At 46.5% G+C, this 22,674-nt stretch overlaps 1 protein-coding gene across 9 annotated transcripts in view; it reads right to left on the bottom strand.

Moving 5' to 3' along the window:
- The window catches only part of mib1 (MIB E3 ubiquitin protein ligase 1), a 49,322-nt gene that overhangs the window by 11,287 nt on the left and 15,361 nt on the right, over window positions 1-22,674 (bottom strand). The window lies entirely within an intron of this gene.

Below are 22,674 nucleotides of genomic sequence, written 5' to 3'. Positions count from 1 at the left end.
GAATGGGGGAAAATCCATCGTTTGAGCGGCGCAGCTTTAACAGAAGTAGCCCGGTGTGGTGGAGAGAGCCCGTCAGTGCTGAGCCACTGAAGGTCATTTAGAGGATGCGTGCAAAGAGAAGCGAGCAAGAGGAGGACTGAGAGGGAGTCACAGTGGGGAGAGAGAGGGAGTCACAGTGGGGGAGAGAGGGAGTCACAGTGGGGGAGAGAGGAAGGCCGACTGTCACTTCCTTCTTGTCATTGAAAAAAAGAGACGTCTGTTTTACTAGTAATAGGAAGCCACACGCGTTTCCATTTCTTATTGGATCACAAAAAGGCAGCAGTGACACATTTGGAAAATAAACAAATAAATAAAAACCTCCATGAGATTCGAGTTAAGCTGTAATAATGTTATTATTAATTAACGAAATAAAGAAGGGGGAATTGAGCACCCTTCTTCCTTCTAGCTTTAGTTTAGTGTTTGAACTATTATCTATTCACCCCCCAACCTCTACCTCTCTTCCTCCTCTTCCTGCTTTAGCCCCTGGGCAAACATCCAGGCATATGGCACATGAGAAAAATGAAATGAGATGCAGCCGTAATCTAGTGAATGACCAGTTCATCAATCGGGGGATGTGTGATGGGGAAACAAAGGCTGCCAACACAGCTCTTCAACTATTGCAAATGCTGTGGAATATAAAACAAGGCGGCACTTAAAAGCCATAGCCCTGAACTGCTCTTGTGTCTTGTCTGTAGCAAGGTACACAATGTACCTTCAATGAGCATTAAAGCCGCAAAACGCTGGAGGGAACACTTCCAACCTTGATTAACCCTGAATAATCACGCAGGGCATATCTTTGAACTGCGACAAAAGGAGGCACTTTGATATGGCTGAACGGCCCCCTATGCGAGCACCGGAGTGTTTACATACAGCGAGTTAAAGGGAGGAAATGGGCTCGAGCACAGAGCAAGAAGGCCACAGCCCGCGCAATCAATGAAAAAGCCATTTACTATTAAGGAGAAAAGAGAAATGCTGGCAGGCTTTAAGGCTGAAGGTAATCAGGATGGCTGGTTCCCTGCGTTTTTTTTTGCTAAACCTACATCTTGTCTACCCTCCTTGTGGAGTAATGAAAGAGAGCATCATCAGCACACCCTTTTGAGGAAAGCAGAGGAAGAGGGGCCGAGAGGGGGGGGTGGCAGGCAGTCAGCACCTCTGTACGGACAGAAATCCAGGGCTGCTGTACTGCTGCAGTGATGAACAGCGCAGCACACTGATCCCAGGCTCTCTCTCTCTCTCTCTCTCTCTCATTGCACAGAGGCACACACACACACACACACACACACACACACACACACACACACACACACACACACACACACACACACACACACACACACACACACACACACACACACACACACACACACACACACACACTGCTTGCAGCCATCTTCAACCACTTAATGCAGAGAAGCGCCGCTTAAATGAGGTAGCAACCGCACCCACTCTCTGCCTAATCTCACATTCATAATGTGTTGCCTTTGTTACAAAGAATTATTTGCTTGCATACTGTAGATTCACCATCTCGGGGGGGGGGAGAGACTTCTGAGTAATTTCATCCGTGGCGCTCCCACTGGGCACGAGTTGAGACTTAAACAAGCAAATTATTCAAGGTAACACCTTGCCACATCACATTCTTGCCTGAAGCTGGAACATAAAACTCAATCCCAGTGGTTAAACAGCACTCTTTTAGCTTCTTTTCAAGTAAGACTTTTTTTTTTTTTTTTACTACAACAGTTTCCATCAGAATCAAGGGCAATCGTCCCACATAAAGCCTTTGTTCTTTTTGTGCCCACTTTCTTCCTTCTATTGGTGCAATGTATAACATTTGTAAGTTCTGGATTGGCTGGAAATATCTCCTATATCTCGAACAACCGGCCAATAAATGCACGCCTGCAACACCATACGGGCAGACCGGCGCCTCCTAGTGTCAGAAGCAGGCACTGGAGTGCTGGGCAGGTGTTTGCTTGGTGTCGGCAGCCAATCTAGACTCCAATAGAAGTCTAGATTGACAGGTTCCCTGCCACGCTGGGCAAAATAGGCGGACATTAATATTAATGCCCCATACTGGCACTGCTGCATTGCAGTTAAGCTATTTGCTGTAAAGGCAGAAAAAAAATAGAGAGTGAATTAAGAACAATAAATAAATCCTGGTTGTTGTTTTTATCTCTTCGGTAAGTGATGTTAGCAGTGGCCGAGGGTGGTGTGAGAGAACGTGTGAGCCGGCCCTCGAGGTTGGTTGTAAAGTGGGAGTCAAAAAAAAAAAGAGTGAGTCTAGTCAGCTCAGGCTGCAGACCTTTTACTGAGCAGAAGAAGCCAACTTGACCTGGAGTTAACATTTAGACAACTCAGGTTATCTGCTAAGAGAAGCTACTTAGAGTGAAGTGAGGATCACCTTATTGCATCTGAACTTTAAAACCAACGCGACGGTCCGTGTGAACGCTGGAGGACGTGCAGCTGAGAAAAAGGGAACGGTAGAGGAGAGACGTGATGGAACTGGGTCACCCTGTGAGAGATCTCAAGAGTCCCTCAGGAGAGCCACACCGGGGCCTGTTGTCTGGGGCTGCAATTTGTCTTTGACCGGGACGCTCTCCGACACTCTCGGCTCTGTGTGTGTTGGCGTTTGTCATTGTATGCAAGATGGCGGAAGTGTGTGTGTGCGTGCGATGTGTGGGAGCGTAGGGGTCGACAGGTCCCTTCTGCTGCCCTCGCCTGGCTGACAGCCATCTGTGTGGTGGTCAGCGGCCGTTATTGCAACAGGAAGTGAGAGTCGGGGCACAATAACTTGGGTAGGACGGGGAAAAGCGGAAACAGTCAACAACATCCAGCCCGAGATTAATGGCCGCGCACAAACATATGGTTACTCTGATGTATGAGACGTGTTTGGCATACCGCCATCCATTAACTGAGGCTTCGAGCTCAACAAAAGAGATTCAGCATCGGAAATTAGCCGCCAAAAGGTGCCACCTGCCTTCGGAAAGTGAATCGCTTTATAAAACCGAAAGTGATCAGTGGTTATATGGTCAAACATACTGATCTATTTTATCCACGCTGCCTTCAAGAACCTTAGCTGGTCACAATGTTCCATGAGGTTTGGCTATATATTCCTCATTGGAACAGCCTTTGGAGCTGAGACGACTTCAGAGGATACACGAGGTGTCAGCTCATCGGGGACGGGATCAATACTTTCAGGTCCTTTGAAATAGTGAACCCTGTTCCCAACAAATCATTCACAAACGCAACACACCAACTCTAAATGGAACCCTCCTCTTCCCTCTTCTCTCTCTGGGCAGGGAGTCACTCTTCATCATGTGTGAAAGGTTTGGAAGGCACAGAGTCCTTAAGTCAGAGGCAGCTGGGAGGGTTAGAGACATGAAACTGATCTTAAAAGACGCTGTTTTGAATGAGAATGTTGGCTTACATATTGCTTGATGATGAAGGCACAACTTCCACACGAAAAGGGGAAACTTAACTCTCCATTCCACCGCTGTCTCTAAATAACGCAACAGATATTTGACAAGACAAATAATTTAGGAAGCCTATAATCCCAAAACAAATATAACTGGTTGATTTTTCAGATCCATAAAGCTCATCCTGGCAGTCCAGCCCTAGAAGCAATTAGCTACCAGTTCACCTTGTCATGGCCGCCGCACAGCTACTCTGGACGGAGTAAACAAACACAGATAGCGTCCGGGCCAGCGGTGCAGCAGAGAGCTGAGGACAAGAACCTAGCTGGCTCCGCTCAATAAAAAAAAGGCTTTCATTACCATGCCGTGAAGAGAATAATTTTCCCTACAATGTGACCTTCCTCTGCCTGCCTGTACCTGAGGCCCCTGAGTGAGCATGCTTTTATTAAGGACTATTTGCATAAACCGGGAAAAGGGGGAAGACGGGCAAGAGGTGCATTTCTATGATGTTTTGGTTACCACTCTGGCTATTCGCCTGTGCCTTGAAGGTTGTTTAGTAGACACCAGGTGCATTTCCAAACATCTCAGGTACAGTTGTCTGTCCATTTGGGGAAGTATGTGGGGGGGGAGGGGGGCCTATAAAGGCTGAGATTTAATCAGGCATAATCACCTGGTATTATGGGCGTCCTGATTCATAGCAATTTATGAAGAAGGGGGCAGCAAGACAGTCAGAGAAGCCCAATGGCGCGTTAATGTCCCATTGGTTCCAGATGACCCAATTATTCTCCCGTGCTGCTCTTCCTTTGCACTTTATTCTCCTCAGCACCTTGAAAAAGCCTCATTCTCATTTCAGCACCGGCCTTTAATAGTCATAATATACGTCCTTTTACCCCAAAAAAGCAAAAACCCGACATAAAAGGATAAAGCGAGGACATGCAGATTATATTAGAATAAAGAGACGCCTAAATCACGCACACTATATCGCTGAATAGCGTTATTACCTATAAAACAACCACGCAATTACTGAGCATCACTTTTCGCACAGGCCTGGGTCATAACGTCGTAAAAATGTTGTGCATTCATCTTTAGTCTCTTGGTAGTGCAAATCTGGGGACAGTTGAACAAATATTAATAAAACTGAAGTGGAATCAACCTGCTGTATGAAAATGACTCGCAAGTAGTTGACATAAGAGTGACACGACGGAGTGAACACAATTTAAATGTGCAAATTAACCAAAATTGAAAGACGACAAAACCACAAAGACAGGATTCGATAATAGCACTTTGAACGCTTGACTTGACGTCGGACAAAGTGTACAGACCGAGGCAGAGGAAATGAAAAGTTGAAGCTCGAATGACTTATCAGCCAAAAAGACACAGACAGACGTGGGTATGTTGTCACCGGAGCGTCCTCACTCACTGACGCCTCTCTCTGCTGTCATAACAGTCATCGCGCCTCAAACAGAGCTGCTAAAAGAGCAAAGAAAACCGTCTGGAACTCATTTTCTACTACTATAGAAATTGAATTCATGAAAACAAAGCCTACTTGTCAATATCTACAGCTCTGCACTTTGACAGATCCATACATCCCAGATACTGTTTAACTTAATGTATGTAATCATGTTTTGTTTTTTGATGGTTGCGACTTGTTTGTGCTCGTCCAAAGTGAGAAACTGAACTGATTAATATGCGGTACTAAAAGCAAATTGGGGATTTTATGGCCCCTGTAACTGTTGGTGGTGAAAACCCAAAACCAAGGCTTCAAAACATCCTTTTCTAAACCTAAAGGTAACGCATGCGCCACCTGTGCTTTTCTTAAGTCTCAGATGCACACACATTTTTGGAGGCTTTTTTTTAAATCAATGGTTGGCTTTATGCAAGTGGACTTCAACTTCTTGCCCCAAATTCCCTAACTTTCTAGGTCATTAGCAGTCTTTATGTTGAGCCACCATGCCATTTGCATCGTTTTCAGGTTTTCAGCCACAAGCTCACCCACTCAACAGCATCTAAATGACTTGTTATCTGCGAAGCCAATGTTTCATTTCTGACCGACAATGACTCATTAACTGTGAGTGAGATACTGGAAGTTTTGTGATTATAAAAGTTCCTTTCAGTTTGTATGAAAGAAAATCAGACGTACTCTCCTGCCCGGTGAAATTAACTGCACGTGCGTGGACAGACTCGACACCGAGGTACAAAGCAGTAAATAGAACAGAGGGATCGACTCGGGGTTTTGCAGAGCGGTGGAGAATTCAGCCTCGCTGAAGGTTCTTCGATCGACGGCGACTCAGCAGCGCGCCACGCTGTCACCGCACGGGCAGACGACCTGAGAGGCTTCCGTGATCTACGGTCTCACCGCAAATCTAGTGCTTTAAATCACCCCTCACTCCTCGGCCGGCCTGCCTCCCCAGAAACACATTACACTCCCCCTCCCCCTGAAACAATCATTTCTGTATGTTGTAACCCTGTGAGGGTCCCTTCACCAACAGTACCAGTATCGCCCCTTTAACACACCAGAAAAATCTAATTCTCTTCCACAGTAATTGGCAGAACGGATCAAAAGTGACACAAATAAGTTTCCATATTGCAGCTGATGAGTCTGAATTTTCAGAGGAAGAAGCCGTGGCTGACGGAGCGGTTTGGTAATTAAAATCTATTGTTTGCAGAGGGAAATAATAGGGATCAAAAGGGCCTTGTATCAGCTTCTGCCTCCCCTAAGCACAGAGACAACAGGCCAAACGCTCCCGAGCAGAACACGTCTCACAGCCAACTTGATAATGATGGGGGGGGGAGCCACACAGATAAGGCTCCATATAAACTACCATGTATTCCACACAGATCCAGGATTCTAGAGATTGTGCAATGGACGTTTTCGCCAACAATTTTGCCTACACCCAATAACGTAACGCTTTAAAGTGCCTCGAACGCTTTGCATGTTCGGACACAAGGATCCACACACACACACACACACACACACACACACACACACACACACACACACACACACACACACACACACACACACACACACACACACACACACACACACACACACACACACACACACACACACACACACACCTGTCGTACTGCGTTTACATGGGAGCCACGGGGTTACCAAGGTAACATGGTGTGCATTATTCAACAGCTGAGCGTCGGCTTCAGTGTGTCCCTCCGAGTGCATCGGGGTTACTAAAACCCAATCAGCCAGGCATTCCTTACAATTATCTTGTCAACTTACCACATGAAGCCTGATCCATTTCTGACCCTTCATTCGCTTGATCCAAAATATTTAAAAAAATAATCTGTACCATTAAATAATAGTAAAAGGACTTAGGTTGGACTAGACATCCCAAATTAAAACACAGGGTGACATCAATACTTATGTCTGTATATATTATATTGATATGAAGCCCGGCTCTATTAAGTACAAAACTGGAACGTACTAAAGAATATATATTAATAATCAATCACGCGGGGTGACCAGCTAGTTAAAAGCGTCCTCAGTGACATGTTTTCTTGAGTTCTGCATCATGTGAAACCATATCTACTATACTGCAAGGTCTACGCTGATGTTTTATGTGCACTCACACAGCTAAGAAATATTCAGGACGCTTCTCAGTGTTTCATAAAAAACACAAAGCAAAGTGCCATCACGGATGTTAAAGTACCATCAAACACAAAAACAAATTATATCACTTATTCCAATACATCAACTAAATAGATAAACTACATTTGTTTTTAAACGGCGGGGGGGGGGGGGGGGATATTAAAGATGCCTGACAGCTGTGCTGTGGAGGTACATCACCTTGCTCTGTCATGTTTATTACCTGCATTGCTGAGGCACTTTAAGTGCCACAGATAAATCCTGCTCTTTCTAGGTTTGGCGAGTGGGCAAAAAAACATACCGTCAGAGGTTATAGTGCCTTCACAATGCAAGCTTTTCTCTTTGCATGCTATAGTCACTTTCCCAAAAGCTCTTTATGTCCTTGAGTCTCTTCAGGAAGAGATGCACCCCTCCCTATCCCTCCCTCCCTCCCTTGATCCCTTGTTTCCTCTCTTTCCCCTCTATCCATCCATCCTTCCCTCCCCCCCTCTTCCAACATGTGCTGTAGCAACATTGCAGTCAGGACTCAATGTTTCAGCATGCCACAGGACAGACAGAGCATTACAGCACGGCTGAGCTTATCTATTGGCTCAGGGCCACTGTTGGGCCCGGCCCTAGGAGCAAGTGTGGGCGTTCTGATTGGTCACAGGGGGATTGGGGCTTGTATCAGCTTGTCCTCTGGCTGGTCTGTTGGACTGGTCCCAGCTCATACAGAGGTGCACACTGGGAGGGCATTCAGGATTGGGCGACTTTTCAATCAAGTCACAAGGCACGCTGCAGCAAACTGGTACCCAGGCTTCAATGGGAACACTCTTCAGTGACTAATTTAACTTGAATAAGCTACAACAACATTACAGCGAGTCTAATTGAAGAACCGAAGATAATAACAGAGAATACTAAGGAGACACTTGTAATTGCAAAAAATTAATCAGCAGAACCAGTCTCTCTAGACTACATGGAGTAGGTTTTGATAATTGTCCGACATGAGGACTTGGCCTCCCATCGTGGACTACAAGAACTCACTGAGTGCAGTTCACATGGATTCCAAAGGTTACTTCGACATATCTCCGCGATCGGTTATCTTTTAATGAATTACAGCCAGGCACCTGTGCATACCCTCTCCCCTGACCTAGTTTATCTCCTCCACCATCAGGAACTATCACACATCACTCTGTAAAAATGGGGAGATCATAGAGACGGCAGATGAACACACAAACACTAATAGCCGAATCACTATGCCTAAGTGAAAGCCCGCCTCTAATGTACCATGTAAAACCCTAATATTCTACCATCACGTATTGTGTGTGTGTGTGTGTGTGTGTGAGCATATGGTGACAAGGAGGGACTCATACATTGTCCTCAGCAGCTACAACACCTTCCCTGTCACCTCTCTTTATTTCACCGATAGGGTTGTTGGCCGGTCCATCTGGCTTTCCTCACGTGTATTAACATCTGAAAATCGTACACACTTACAATCATTAAAAAAACAATTCACACTAAGCGCATTAATACGAACTAGCGAGCGAGGATACACGCAGCTACTTGAGTGGCCGACTGCCAAATAATCACAGACTGTAAGAAGCACGCTGTGGGTGTGTGTGTGTGTGTGTGTGTGTGTGTGTGTGTGTGTGTGCGCGTTTGCCTCCGAGAAAGTGGTCTCGCAACACATACGCACCCCTGCAGTGCATAAGTATTTGTGTGGTTTGTGAGTCACTCGACGGTTGCATGCGGTGCCGGTAAGGCGCGGTGAAAAGATCAGAGGCGAGAGAGGGGAGAGGAGCTTCCCCTGCAGTGAGGCTGGAGGGAACAATGAGCCGCTGGATCAGAGAGACCGACTGCCACTGGCTTCCCCCTCCAGCACCCAGGTAGGCTGGCCCATTCATAAATCACTTTTATTCCTCCGAGCGCTCAACAGCCTCACCTCTTCAAATGATGCGCTGCGTAAAGGGATGAGGAGGGAGGGGCAGGGTGGTGGACAGAAGAGGGGGGGAGGAACAGGAGAGGAACTGACGAGAGAGAGATAGAAAAAGCACGAGGAAGAGCCAGGCCGATGGAAGATGGACTCATTAGAAATGGCTCTAATCCCTCTATGATGCTGACTGGTGGGCAGCCACACAGACTTAAAACAAGCTGAACGACCGAACAAAACTTCACCAGCAGAATTCCCGTTGCGAAACTTTCCAATCCGAGAGGAGACCTGCCTCAAAGGGATGGGCTCTCGTTACACGAAACAAACCAAAAACTCATGTTTTATAGTTTCACAACAAGGAATCACAGTGGAAGTAATCAGTCTTTCTGAAATTTCTCTAAATGTCAAAGCAAAAAACAAATCTCTACAAATTAATCTTAATTAAGTACAAATTAAAAAAACTAAATGATTGATTGTATTCACCCCTGCAAGTCAATATTTGGACACATCTGGCAGCAGCTACAGCCTCGACTCCATGTGTGAACACTGAGCTCTGTTATGGTGCATGAGATCAGGGAGAAACCAGCCACTCTAAAGTCCTGCTACAGATTCTTGATCAAAAGCCTGCTGCAGAGAATTATCCTCACAGCAGGCGGCTGCCACCATCACTACGCTTCACGGTGGGGGACTGTGTGTTTTTGTTTGACTTGCACCAAACACGGCATTCACTCGTTGACTCACCAGCGGTGGACCTTGCGGATGGAGTTGCTACATCACTTTACGTCACACACGGTGATTTTTAAAACACCACAGATGTTTTAGAAACAGGATCAAGAGCAAATACTCCTGCAGCTTTTTTTATTTTATTTTTTACGATACTCTGCGCTTAATTCAGATTCAGACAGGAAGTCAACGTTTCTACAACAAAACCTATAATCGGCATAATTAATGTGCATTTTTTCCATCCTCTGAACAGTAATCTGCTTTATAATTAACTTTTAAAATTTGAATGGAGATACGGGAGAACAACACGTCCCGCCCCTTCATCCAGTGAAAGAAAGCACATCCATTCGTCGACCCTCTTCTTATTGATCGATTAACTGCTCAGCTAAACGTTCAGCCCCGCGCTATTCATCATGGCGGGAAGATGTAAGCCGCGCGGCAGAGTTTCAGGGGGCAGATGGGATGTCGGGATGTAATTGAGATTAAACTGGTGGGTTGGGTGGCTGGAGAGCAGGCAGGGTGGAGACGCACTGGGGATGCACAACACATCATCGGTGGAGATGGTTAGAAACCTTAACCGACGGAGTCGGGAATTAATGAACACCATCGGGTTCAAACGCACGTGTACAGTAAGTGCATGTACTGTGTGGGAATTTACACCCAGTAGGGAATTAAGGCTGTCTGGCACATTCAGTTTTAAGTGGTGTGTGTATACATAGACACTCCAGGGCAATAACAGGCGGCCATTCACAGTTGCCATTTATAAAGCCGCAAATTCTGCATTTTTGATTGACCGTGTAAGGTCACGTTTTGAGCAGACACATTAACTTGGAATCCATTTTGACTCGCAAATGGTCAATTCTTGTTAACAGCCGTAAAGATAAAGCAATCGAAAAGCTATAAATTGCAGTGACAATGCATTAATTAAATTGCAATTTACGCAGAATTATCTCCGCCATGAAAAAAAAAAGATATTACTGCAGAGTGAGGGTAGAATGACTGGGAGCTTGTTAAAAAGGCTTATCAAATCAAGGAACAGAGAATTGGGTGACATTTTATTCTGGCTCATGAAAACACACTTTGACAGATGTTCATGCTGTATTGAGGGTGTTTGTGCGTTTTAACAATCTCATTCATTTTAAACCGAAATGCCACAGCCGGGTTTCTACATGATTACCTTAAAGAGCACTGGCTCACACTTCCTGGGGCGTCGTGCAGTTGAAATGCAGGTTTGGCGTAAGCAAGAGGACTCGTGCGCTGTCGTTGAGGTATAAGAGGAGAGAGTGAGAAAGATAGGAGGGCACAGAGGACGTTGCTTCTGTACAGTATAGATGTGCCCCGCGATGAGACCAACTAATTAAACAGATCCTTCAGTGGCCGCGCCTCGGGGAAGCTTGAAAAAGACACTTGAAAATTAATGAGAGCTCAAAAAGAGGAGAAAGCAGCCCAAACTTCTCAATGCCATGGAGGTAACGTTGCCACTTATCTCCCTCTGCATTGCCAAAAGCAGTCTAAAAAAAAGAAATAAAATGGGGAAACAAAGTAATATTTCATGCTGTTCTGCACTACACGTTCACCCTTTTCCCTCTCCTCCATTTCTCAGACATGCGGTGGTTTTAAGTGTAGAGGTGAGCACACGGAAGCTCTTCTGTGACCAGCGTGTTGGAGCTCCGTTAGAAGAGAAGACCGATAGAGACTGGGGGTGGTCAAAAGGACACAGCGAGTGAGGGGGTGGTATCAGGGGAGGAGGTGGTGGAGCTGCTGGTGAAGGATGTAAAGCAGGGGAGGAGGGGGAGGAGGGAGGGGGAGAATCAAGAATATACAAGTGGAAGCACGAGACACCACTTTATTTGGAGCTACTAAAAATAGCGCAGCAAATGGTAGCAGAGGATAGCTGGCCCAGCGCTGCTCCTCTCTCTCCTTCCAGGCCGGTGGAATCGATAGGCAGGGAGCTGGAAGGGAGGCTTCCCGGAGCCTGTAGCCAACAGTTGCTGAGGGAGGGGGGGAGAGGAGGCCAGGAGAGGAGCAGAGTGGAGTGGAGCGGAGCGGGAACTATTTTTTGCACTGCTTGACTAAATATGGTCAGGGAGGTGGTGAGACAAGACACAGGAGCAGCCCGGCAACAGGGGCCGAGGCGTGCTTCAGATGCTTCCCCACAAAGTGCTAACTGTTCAGCTTAGCCCTCTGCACTGTGGGGTAGCAAGCCTTTGGCTGCTTGACCTCGTGTCCCTAATTTGCTGCCACGGTGTTCTTCCTGTGCTCTCTGCCCCCCTCACCCCCCGAAAACTGCAGCAGCATCTCTACTTGATCTTTCCCTAGTAAATAAAGGTGACCCTGGAGATGCACTATTAAGAATGCATAAGCTGCATGTTGAAGATTCGCAAGCGCAAAAAAATATAAATGTAAAACTCCAAAAAATACCAAAAAGATATTGCAATGTCCTCTGTCTCTAGTCCCTGACAGTGGTAATCAAATGTACATGGATCGCAAGGGACTATTAAAAGTACAGCTGTCTTCTACCGCAGAGGCACAGCTACGTCTTTTTTTAAATACCTCGATAACAATTCTGCTCTCAACCCATTCAATAAACTCCCTCTTCTAAGCTGCTGTGTAAAGTTCCACTGAATAATAAAAGCGCATTTTAGGAGCAGAATGAAGCTCTGGGGCTGTGTGTGTGTGTGTGTGTGTGTGTGTGTGTGTGTGTGTGTGTGTCGATGGAATGAGAAAAAGGTTGGTACACTTTCTGCCTCCTCCACCGACCAGGGCATCCTCCCAGCTTTCTCCCTCACAATGCACATGATGGAGAGGAGAGTGCTGCAGATTTTTTTTCCCCCTCCTTTTCCCCCCCTCTTCTCTCTCTGCCTCCCCCTTTTTTTCAAATGGCAGCTCTTCATGTCAGCTCTACGTCTTCCTCTTCTAAAAGGTATGACTTGTGTTTGTATGGGAATGTGTGTGTGCTTTCTCTCCTTTCCCCCCCCCCCTCGTTCCCTCCCTGACTCTGGCGCTCAACCCGCCCGCCACCACCCCTTCTCCTCCTCCTCCCCCCAATCATAGAAGCTGATTCAGCGAGTCAGGCGTGCACCCGGCACACACGATGGCTGCAGCAGCTGGAGCGCTCTCTAGGTCATTATGGCTCTCTTCACTACGGGAAGAGGAGGAGAGGAGAGGAGGAGCGGCTCAGATAAGAAACTGATCTGACAGGTAATATATGCTCTTCCTTCGCTCTTTCGGACGGAGTTTACCCCTGACGGGCCTCGACGTCTCCTGTCCCGTCTCTTCACTCTCTCTCTCTTCTTCGGATGCGATCAGTTATTAAGCGCATGGTTCGCCGGTGAGTCGCGGGGGAGTGGAATGCACTGTTCTGCAGCAGCGGCAGCACTGGGACAGAACTTAACCAGAGACAACCTTTGAGGTTTTTTTTTTTCTTTTGTCTTGTTCCTCTTGTCTTTATTAAAGAAGGAAAGAAATAAAGCTTTTTTTTTTTTTTAAATATGGAGAGAAAGAGGATGCAGGAGGAGATGGAAGAGGGAAAAGGGAGGCTGGGGAGTTGCAAAGGTCCACATGGAATTTAGCCCTGTTTTTTTTTTTTTTTTTGCACTCTCCACTCTATCTCTCTCATCTTGTTCTTTCTCCCTCCCTCTCTCTCTTGTCTTGCACTCTCTCTCTCTCTCTCTCTCTCTCTCTCTCTCTCGTGTTCCTGGCACTGGCCGGACATGCTGCAGCAGCAGAGCTCTCTGGCTCATTAGGCTTCATGGTTGCAGCTCTGCCGCTATCTAATGACGGACTCGTTAACTCAGACCTGCACCGGTGTGGAGAGACATTCCCTTATGCACAATTCGCCCTCTGCGTCCGACACCTTCCAAGATGGGTTTTTTTGCCACCATGACTAAGGATACTATAAATACTGGGACTTTTTAATGTGTTCTTTTTTTGTCTTTTTGGTGGTCTTACCAGACCGCTCTTCAATTTAACTGAGGGGCTGGGGTGGGCGGGGGTGCACTGCCATTCTAAAATTGATGGGAGGTAAGTTTGAGGACACGTCACACTTTTAGGTCCAAGGTTGGCTGATTGGGGCAGAGGGATGGAACGTGGCGACCGGAGGGATGACGAAGCATCAGAATAATGAACAGCGGACAGGTCAGGAGTGCTGAACGGGGGGGGGGGGGGGGGAGGAGATTGACGGCACACAGCTGTGAGAAGTGTTTTAACACAGATGGGGGTGGGGTGGGGGTGGGGTATTGGGCAGCAATGGTTGGCTGAGTAGATGTGTGTCACCAGCTGAACCCACAGCACTTAGGGTAGTAGCCAAGTTTCTTCTTCTCTCTCTCTCTGTAACGGCTTGCTGTAGGCTAGGCAGGGCATGCAGGGCACACAGTGCTGCAGTGCTATCGCCCAAACCAGAACAGGCACCACACGTTCCTCCAACCTTCATCCCGCTGAGTGTCGGAAGGAATTTCAGCCCCCCTCTCTCTCTGCTATTTGCTCACCCTATCGGGTGGCTGTGACATTTCCTAAACAGGACGTCACACCTTTAGGACCAGGGCTCATCCACCAACTGTCACCTCCAGTTCAACCTCCCCTCATTGCTATTCCAAAGCCTTCCGCTGCAAAAAACACTGCAGCAATTTTTTCCCCCCCGTTTATTCCGTTTCTCTGCCACCAAGTCTCGAAACTCAAATTGAAGCTGGTCTTCCTGAATCCATTTTTTTTTGTTTTACACCCGTCGCCTCGGCACGCGGCCGGCTGGCTAGCTCAGCATGGTTGGAGGCATTGTTGACTTGTGGAATGTGTTGGTCTGGGGCAAAGATTCATTAGAGACTCGCTGAACAATTCTCACCGCCATGCAAATGGTTATTGATCTGTTCCACCCCCCCCCTCTGCACAGACAGGTGAGGGTTGCTCAGAGAAAAAAGGGAAGTGAGAAAAGATTACCATTAAAACAGTGATCCATGTGTGGGGAGAGAGAGAACAAGGTACAGAGAGAGAGAAAGAGAGGGGTAGTGGTGGTGGTGGTATAGCCAGGACCAATCCACAAGTGCTGAGTGGGCATTAACGCCTTCATGTGACCTATGGCCTGCCTCTGCACCTAAAGCCCAAATCCTGCTCACAATAGCTTCCTGTTCCACTTGGATCACTCCCGTTTTCAAACATCAGCAGGCGCTCCGGCTCGCCTCTGGGGACGTTGCTGACACAAGAGAGACAAGCGAGAGCTACATATTGGTAAAAGTGAGAGGTGGGATATAGAAGGGGGGGGGGGGGGGTAAAACAGGAGAACGAGGTGGCGGTGAGGGAGGCAGACTGAAAGAGAAGTGGGAGGAGAGAAGTGAAACTGTTTTAGTGTGTCAGCTTATAGGTGCACCCCTGCTCCCGGGACACACAGTCCAGAGCGTGATGATCACCCTACAAGACAAGGCGCGCACAGCGGCACCTTACACCACGGACTTTCTGCCAAGGAGAAAAAACTCTTCTCGTCTCTGCTGCCGCTTTTGTCCAACTCCTTAATCTACCTCCTCAACATTTTTTTCCTGGAAAGAGAACCAGACCACCTTCAAACTGCAGTAAAAAAAAAAAAAAAGGGGGGGAGCTGTATTCCTCCCCCTGATCCTCCTGGTTTCTCCCAGTTGTCTGGAGGACAGCGGGGGTCACCCGGGTGAGTCGACTATGGTATGGACTGCAAAACTTCTGTTATGTTCAGGGGCGGGGGGACCGGCTGCTCAGCCTTACATGGCAACCAAAGGAAAGCCTCGAGTGTTGAGCTGCATTTACACTCAAAGTCACCTTACGGTGCAGACTACCATACTTGGGAGAGAGAGAGAATGTTGCTGCTGGTAACTTCCTGACCTTGGCGAAAGGTGAGACATTTTCATACCTAAGATTACCTCCTTGGTGTACATACTTCTTTATGTACCCATATGAACATATGACAGCTATGGAATGTAAAGAAGTATGTATTCTTGGTGAGGTGCTTGTCCTCGTTCTGGGAAAATGATGCAGGACAGCAGTGTCTGAGGATGTGTTTGTGCTTTGCAGATTGTTAATAGGACTGTGATCATGGTGTGAGAGGAAAAAAGAAAATGTATAGAGAAAGAGAGAGGGGGGGCAGAGAGAGAGAGAGGGGGGAGAAGAGAGAGAATGAATGTGAGTGGGAAGGCTCATACATTAGCTATACTGTCTCTGGGCAGTCTCACTGCAGCAACATTCACTGTAGGGAACTTACTGCTTTCTAAAACTGGCTGACTTGGCCAATAAAAACCTCTCATCCAAGATCTGCCATCAACTCATTGGACAATTACGTTAGTTAGCACAATGTGATAGCGGTCGTGTTTTGAGATTGCTCTGTCAGCAGAGTGCGTTTAAGGCGCTACTTGCCACTCACACCTACTATGGGCAAACAGCGGCCTTGTGACATCGTCACACGAACAGGGCCTCCTTTCATTATCGGACCGATTTTACTGCATTACAGCCCTTGAAATTCTGCCAGCTGCAACTTAGAGCCAACTTCAGCAGGCCGTGAGAGGTATGTCAGAGCTGCTCCTGACCAGTAATACCATAATCTTTCCCAGTGCTCCCACATGGCTCAAAGGTGAATTGGACCAAAACTCTGCCACAGTTGCTGGCCTTTTTTTTGTTTAAAACATGCAACTGAAAGAGCAGGAAATAGTTGCTGAGGAGGCAGAATGGGGGACTGAGGGAGCGAGGTTGCTGCTGCCACAAACTGGCTCTATACTATGTATCATATGGCTTTTCCGTGTTAACAATATTTGTGTGTTTAACTGCGACGGCCCTCCCTTTATGCCGCTGCCCTTATCCGCACCCCCCCTCCCCTCTGATTCCTGCTCTCATTGTTCACGTTTGCTACGCTTGCCAAATGCTTTGCCGGGCTGCATGGCAGTCAGATTAGACCATCAAAAAGTGACAATGCAGGATCAGAGTCGACTGTGGCCCGTCAGCTGATTCCAATTGTTGACCGCTTCAAACAAATAAAAGGCAACAGAATATGGACAGAGGCGCGGGGAGAAATGAGGCGAGAGGGGGGGTGGGGGGGGGGTGGAGAGCTATTCATATATATTTCACCTATTCTGACCCCCTCGCTGGCCTGTGATCACAGACGATCCCGGTACCAGTTTTAGCCCAGGTTTACTTCTCTTTAAACCCCGTTAATGGAGACACACTGCTCTACTAGAGGTCATTTGTTCCACTTTGGCTCTAGCTTGAGCACCTAAATTAAAGAAATAATAAATAGAAAAAAACATGTAACAAATAAGATTCTTATTATCCGCAACTATTCGAGGTATACCTGCGTACATAAATTGCTTCTTCATAAAAACTAGATTTATTTTCCTCAATTACAATGTTGTTTGGATGCAGAAGGCTGGAATATTTTTCTCCCGCAGTGGAGCAATGAAAAGGTGTGCGTATGCCCCTCTAGTACGACAGCTTTATTCTAATGAAATACAAGACACTTCATTCTGAACTAATTGATATGCCGAGTGTAAGGCTCACTTACTCCATTCCCCTTCAATGGAAGAAATCTCTAAGCGGGGGTGACACGACCGGTCCCAACTCAATCTGCATTCCTTTCACCTGAGTTTAACGACGATGGTTAAAAACATACTTAAGTCATAATGACAAAATAGTTTCAAGTCTATAAATCCCTTTCTGGTGTTCTTTTCTTTTTCCTCTGACGAAGTTGGATCAAATTTCTGATTTATTTATAATTTAGGAGAGCGTCATAAGGAAGCTGTATTTTTTTGGACCCCTCTGCATGATGTTCTGTTTAGACCTCTTCTCTGTCAAGAAGCAGGAGTCCATGGCTCGCATTGCATGTTGCTCCCTCAATAGCACCGAGCTGCTGTCTGAGTGACAAACACAGCAGATGCTGACATTATCAAATGCTGAGTGCCTGTCGTCCCCCCGGCTTTTGCCCTGTTATGGCCCTTAGACGAGGTGAGCGGCCTGGCCACCTGACTCTGAGCGTGTGTGCAAGTGAGCGAGCATGAATGTGCATGTGTATGTTACAAATAGACCTGCCTCTGGTGTGCCGTATCAAGCTGGCCCTACACTGACCTCCATCCTGTCTACAAGCAGGGCCGTATATCCCTCAGCTGTCATTGGCCACTCGGAGAACCGTCTCCGTGCCTTGGCAGAAAAGTCAATAATTATAACAGCTGACCTATGCTTCATATTCCGCTTGCAAAATAGTGTCAAAGGAACATTTATACCAGTAATGATAATGAAAGTATGTGAAATGTTTGATGGTTTATTGAGCTTATGATCGACGACAACTAACCGTGTGCTTTAGGCACACAAAAACATAATCAAAGATCTTTATGTGGGTGCCACTGCGATTGTTTCCTGCATTAGCACTGGGATAGATTTTTAGCGGAAAAATGTTGCATTACTGTACTTCTGTTGAGCCCTGAAAGAGAAATGAAATAATCTGCCCTCAGTCACTGTTCAAACAGCACCCTCCACACTACAAATCAGTCTCTAGGACTTAAATGACTGCTTTAAATTAATGTTGTGACTCGACACCCCAGAGTGCTGCTGTAGGAGCGAGAGCGAGCGAGCTTGTGTGTGTGTGCTCATGCCTCTGCATTTGTCTGTCGGGCCGTCTCGGTGACCGCAGAGGCGGCGTGTTTGCAGCAGGGCCCATCTGTCAGACCCTGTAATTGCTTCACGACTCCGGGACATTTGACTCAAGTGCACTGCCACAGATTATTATTATCCTTTTCTCAGGGAACAATTTCTCTCGCTCACTGGGAGGGGGGGCAAACATAAAACTTTAAAAAAAAGATAGCAAGGAGGATAAATAGACTGCCCGGGAGGCAGCAGAAGAGAAAGTTAGGTAAGGTTGATCAACTGTACCTGTGTGTTATTGTAGTGTGCTAAATGTAATGTGTGTCACACAGGGTGGGTGAAGGTGAACGGGCGGGATTAAAAAAGCAGAGAGAGACATCGTCCGTTTCAACCAGTGGGTGGACACATGGTGTGATGGGCCACATCTCGGCTTTTTAATAACACGTTGAAATGCAACATGGCCCTTCTCTGCTCTGTGTGTCTCTGGCTCTTTTCGGATTAAACTGTACTGCAGCAGAGCCTCTGTGACAGTTCACTTCACAGCAAGTCCCGTCTCTGAAACAGTGATTCCACAATGCTTTGCTAAAGCTGGTAAAATGGAACCAAATCACCTCTTGAATGGATTTGGTCCCCTTCAACCAGCTGTAGCTATGCTTTGATGACTACAGGAGCTCCTTCGACACAATCACTGTCACGGCAGCGGGCCACTTCCTAATGACGACCTCGACCAACAACATCTGCACTGTTCAAAACTGTACTGTTCAATGTGTCATTTCTGACTAATAAATAAAACCAATCCCAGCTTCCAAACTTTTGGTATGGTCCACTTTCCTGACTCTCTGCCTCCAACCGGATTGATATTCGGACCACACCATCAATGGCTGTTTCAAAAATAGCAGGGGGGGGGGGGGGGGGGGGGGGGTGGTGGATGTGCAGCGTGCGCTATTTCAGAACCACAGCGCTCGCATGTCTGCACGGCTGTCCTGCTAAGACACCTCCTAAACTGACTGTCACTGGATGCTAACAGTCAATTGCAAAATATAGTTGTTAAGAGACTGCACATTGCACAGATTCAAACTCCTCGGCCTCCAGCCCCTGGTACCTCCTGCACTGGTGTCGGACAGGCCGGGGTAGACGAGGGCCAGATGCTCTAGAGGACAGGAGCTCAACAAATCACAGGGGCCGGCTGCTCTCAAACACTCGCTGTTCCTGCAGATCAAACCAAACTCCCTTCACGCTGCGTCTCCTGACCACCCTCCTTCCCAATTTGGTGCTCAACACCACAGAACCACAAAAAACACGAATTATTTGCTTGACAATCGTTCTAAACTCTGTAATTTATCCAATTGGTCTCATTATACAAACTGATTTGAGGTTGTGGATATAGCATAACCAAAAATATGTATTGAATTAATGGGAAAAAGAGCGCAGTATTCTCCATTTCTTATGAATTTAAAGTGTTTTCCATTGAACCAATAACCATGAAATATATTTGGCGTACCGTAAGAGGCACTAGCTTACTCAATTACAGTATAGTCTGACTTGATTAGCCTAGTCTGAAATGAGCAAGAGAGAGGGCGAGAAACTCCTGATTCAATCATTGGCAGCCATGAAGCGCATGTGAATAAAGCAGCAAGTCTCTAGAAGTGCAAACATTTGTCCCATTCCACAACACGTTTTCTATCTAATTGAGATGTCCGTTACAATACTGCCGCCTATTAGCACCGACATTATGTTGGGAACACTGCATTTTGGAGCGCGGTGTGATTAATGGCAGAGCCCTTGATTACCATGTGGGTTTTGCCTGTATGATGCCATATTAAAAAAAAGAAGCTGAGCACCATATGAGAGAGGGAGGAGGGCAAATATTACAAGGAGGTGACACGTAAAAGGGCACAGACCGCCGCTGCAGGGCTTGTTTGGAGCCCGTTTATGAGTCATGGGCTATTAATCGTATTGTTTACAGTATTGTAGCAGCTACTGGCTCCCAGCAGCCCGAGGGGGAAGACACAGATACGAGCCAGGCTCCCCTCGCAGGCTCGGGCTGCGGTAAACACAACGGGGGGAAAACATAATGTGGATGTCCGAGAAAATCCTTTCCTCAACGCGTTACTACCAGTTATACCAGCACTTTCAATTTAGTAGCAACTGTAAAACTTAACAACTAGGTCTAATTTATGACGAAATGCCTTCACACTCTGTAGTGGTATGTGTGTGTGTGTGTGTGTGTGTGAGTAATGAACGAGGTGAAATATAGTAAAACTCCCCGGTTCCTGCCGCACCCCTGTTGGTCGGCTTGATTTCTCTCTGTATTTGGGAGTCCAAGTTGAAAGATTCATCCGTCACCCACAGGGTTCTTCCTATACATCTTCCTCAATCTTCTTTCCACCGCTGGAAGACAAACCCGCGATCTTAAAATACCCAGGCACACAAACGCACACACACACACACACACACACACACACACACACACACACACACAGGGGCCTCTGACGCACTCTCTGAAGCCAGCATTTGATGTAGATAACATATAGAACACAAGTTGGAAGCAATTTTTCCCCCCCGTTTTACATGAGTTGTATTAGTTTTGATGAAAAACGATAGATTAGACTTGTTTAAGACGCGTGTGCCAGGACATTCTTTGCCGGTGCTCAATCTAAACACGAGGCGGGAGCGCGGACCTACTATCAGGGAGCATTAATAGCATCGATCGTAAACTGGAGGGGGCTTCATATAACACCCTTCGTCCAAGGGGCTTCCGATCAACTCCCAACTCCAAGCACTTTCTCATGACAGTTGTCAAAGGCACTTTTTTTGAAATATGATTCGGTGGTAGGAATTCCTCCAAGCACTCAATCGAAACAACTGCCTCTCCACTAAAAACACAGCAGACAAGGTACTTTCATTTCAACCTAGGGAGAGCTTTCCGAGGGCTTTAGGACTTGTGGACTGTCTTCCCGATATTGCAGGTGCTCGAGCGTGAAATAAAAGTAAATGGGCAGACTGGAGAAGGCGACATACATCTTCGTTTCTCTGAAGGCGAGGGGACAGAGCGTGGACGGAAGAAAAGGAACGCGCACACACAACACAACAGCAGCCCTGATACAGAGAATACTGCTACTCCAGCACTTTTTTTTCGCCGCTAAATCAATGCGTGCTGCAGCGGACCGGCTTTCTGCTGCTTTACACCGAATGCTGGTTTACATGTACACATTACACGCCCATTGCATTTTAATATTTATAATGCAAGCAAGTGTGTTTACACTCTGCCAGTCTGTGACCTTTCCTAAATGAGTTTACTATCATTCATTAAAGTTTAAAAGCTGTAATAAAAGACAACACAGTGGTCTTGTAACATCGTTTCACACACGGACTACAAAGTCGGGATGGGATTTCGGACCACATGGCCAATTTTGTGTGTCGTGTGTGTGATTCTTTTGTCAATTAGTGGGTATGATTAAAAAATAAAATGAACATGTGGATGAATCAGACTCTAATCTATATAATTACATTTAATTAATTAAATAATTTCAAGGATCATCAGCTCTGGACCGACCTGCTGTAGGAGATCGGTCGGGCAAGCTAGTTCTGCATCTTTCATAAAATAAATCAAAAATAAAATAAGTAAAGAAATATAAAAAACATTTATTATTTTAAGTATTTATATTTACTGTATTTTTATACTTTTGTTGCTGTTCATACTTTGTCTTTATGTCTGTCTGGTTGGAACCGTTTCTGTCTGTGATCCCCGTCTTTCCCCTAAAAGTGTTATTTAATTTGTTCCAAATTATTGTTATTACAACCATCATTTTAATCATTTGCTTGTCAGAGAAAATAAGTCCTTTCCTCACAATCCGTATGTTAATTAAATGTATTTGCCAATAAATGTCACTGGAGATTAACACCACTGACAGCGGATTTTCCTTGATAGGCAATGCTTTGTGTTTTCATATCGTTACTCTTCATGTCGAATCAGTTGGTCAGTGTACCACACAGGAACCAGGCCCCGGCTTTAGTGTGCCAGAGGTGGAAGGCTGGGTCTGGCCAGGCTTGTGGCACAGCCCTCTGACCTCAATCCTACTTGTCCTCATGCCAAAACGAATGAATGCCAGTGAAGGGGAATGACATTTAGCCCGGGATAACCAAGCTCATGCGCAACCATACACGTACACACGGAAAAGCGCTCAGCGTGTGAAGCAGACGTGAAGGCCGCTCCGTTCTATAACGCCGACCCTGTAACGTCAATGTCCATCAGTTTAAGAGACCCCGGATGAACAACCTGATACAGGCAGCCGTCTCACTGAACCATCTTTAATACGCTCATTGAGAGACAAGAATGAAGTAGCCAAAGAGTGGAGCGGTAACGTCCTCCAGCCAGAAATAGCTACGGCCAAGGACAAGGCGAACGG

Source organism: Anarhichas minor, unplaced genomic scaffold, assembly GCF_050575085.1.
Source record: "Anarhichas minor isolate MPS153535 unplaced genomic scaffold, ASM5057508v1 ptg000024l, whole genome shotgun sequence".
In the NCBI taxonomy this organism is placed as follows: domain Eukaryota; kingdom Metazoa; phylum Chordata; class Actinopteri; order Perciformes; family Anarhichadidae; genus Anarhichas; species Anarhichas minor.
The sequence above is the reverse complement of the archived record's forward strand: the minus strand, read 5'-3'. Positions and strand labels throughout refer to the sequence as shown.